This window comes from Trichechus manatus, unplaced genomic scaffold (genome assembly GCF_000243295.1).
Source record: "Trichechus manatus latirostris isolate Lorelei unplaced genomic scaffold, TriManLat1.0 scaffold00003, whole genome shotgun sequence".
Classification (NCBI taxonomy): Eukaryota; Metazoa; Chordata; class Mammalia; order Sirenia; family Trichechidae; genus Trichechus; species Trichechus manatus.
Window position 1 is genome coordinate 36,992,004 of NW_004443939.1, and position 2,365 is coordinate 36,994,368.

The window sequence follows — 2,365 nt, forward strand, 5'->3', positions numbered from 1 at the left end:
TTGATGATTTTGACAAATGTATTCTCTGTGAAATCATCATCCCAAACAAGATACGGAATATTTCCATCACTCCAGAAAGTTTTCTCATGCCCCTTTGCAGTTAACCTTGTGCTCCAGGCAGCCACTGATTTTTATTTCTAATGCTAGAGACTAGTTTTGCCTTTTCTAGAATTTCATGTAAATGGAAGCATACGATATGTACTCTGTTTTGTCTGGCTTCTTTTGCTCAGTTGTTTTTGAGATTCCTCCTCTATGTTCTTGTGTATGAGTAGATTTTCCTTTTTGTTGTGGTGTGTGTTCCATTGCATGAATATGCCATAATTTATTTACCCATTCACCTATTAGACATCTGTGTTGTTTCCAGCTTAGAACTATTATAATAAATCTGCTATGGATAAACTATCTTCTTGCTATTTGTTCTCCATTTGACCCTTCCAATTTGTTTCTTTTTTTGCCCTCTGATTTCCTTCTTCCTTCATTTGGGTTAATGAAATATGTCCTTAGTATTCATTTTATTTCCTCTGTTGTCTTCTTAACTATACCTCTGTATTATTTTTCAGTGGTTGTGCTAGTGCTAACAATAAGCATGTAATTTATCAAAGATTATTTGGAGTCCAGTATTGTACCACTTTCATTCTTTATACCTGACACTTCAAAATTTCCATTTGCTACTTTCCATGTTGCAAATACAATAATCTTACAACACTATAACTCCATTTACTTTTCTTTTGTGTTATTATTGTTATATCTTTTATATAGCTATCAAGCACACTTTACAATGTTATTTTTGTTTTAAATGGTGACTTTTATATTTACTCATTTATTTACTGTTTTCAGGGCTCTCCATCCCTTACTATAAATTCGAACACCATATGATATCATTTCCCTTCAGCCTGAAGAATATCCTTTAACATATCTATAGTACAGGCCTTCACTGTAAGAATTTTTGAATGATTTTCTAAAATCCTTCAAAAACTAGGTTGACAGGTTTTTTTATGTGTCTGTGGTTTTTCTACCCTCAGCACTTTAAAGAGATCATTCCATTATCTTCTGGCCTCGTTTGATTTTAATGAGAAGTTAGCTGTTGTTTGTATCATTTAATGTGTCTTTTATTTAATGTCTTTTCTTTTTCTCTAATCTCCAAATTTTGTCTATCTTTAGTTTTCAACATTTTGATTGTGATATGCCTATGTGGGTTTTTCCTTTATTTTAATACTGCTTTTCTCAGATATGTCCATATATTTAATAAAATTTTGGAAAACTTTAGTCATCATGTCTTTGAATATATTTTCTTCTCTATCTTCACTCTCTTCACTTTCTGGAACTCTAATTACATTTACGTTAGACCATTTTATATTGTCCTGTAGGTGCTGAGACTCTGTTCATTTATATTCAGTTTTTTTTCTTTGTTATTCAGATTGGAAAATTTCTCTCAATCTTCCTTCAAGCCATATATAATTTCTTTCTTCTGCCATATATAATTTGCAGTTAATCCCATCAGTGATTATTTTAAAATTCCAGTTGTACTTCTCCATTCTAGAAGTGCCATTTGCTTTTTATTCTGTCAGTTTTTAGTTCTCTGCTGAGATTCCCTACCTGTTCACTCATTAAGCCCATAATTTAATTATTTGAATGAATTTTCCTTTGATTCTTTTAATTATTTAGAATACCTACTTTAAAGTCTTTGTCTGCTAAAACTAACATGTATTTTTTTTTAACATGTGAATATTCTTGGGGTTGGTTTATATTAATTGCTTTTTTCCTTGACTATGGAATTTCTTTGCATGTCTAATAATTTTTGTTTGTATGCTGAACTTTGTGGATGATTCATTGTAGAGACATTGGATTCTGTTATCTTCTTCTATAGAGTGTTTATTTTTGTTCTAGAAGTAGTTCAATTGCTGGCTGATCAACTTGAACTTGGGTAGGCTTGGTTTATATTTCTTTAGGGCAGAAGTTCAAGGTGTTTTCCAAGCTGCTAATTTAGCCCCTAACAAATGTCTCCACAGGGAGAGATAGAGTATGCAAATTGAATCTTTGTTATATTGTGTCTAAAGTAGATTTTAATCTAAAGTGTATCATGTAATCATAAGGTGCAGCTTTACTGGTGTTTCAACTGAATGGCTGAGGTATTAATGAGATATTAACTCAGTCTCACCACTCTGATTGGGCTGGGACTCCAATGTCCTCTAGACTTGCTTACTCTCTGCTCTCCTCTCAACTGATCTCTAGTCAGACTTGGATAAATTTTCTCTGTGCATTTAACAGATTTAAATGCATCCCTCTGTAAAGTTTTACCAGCGCTTTGTGAAGGACTCATAGGAGACCTGCATTTGGACTTCTGAAGCCTCCCTTTTTCAGAGCT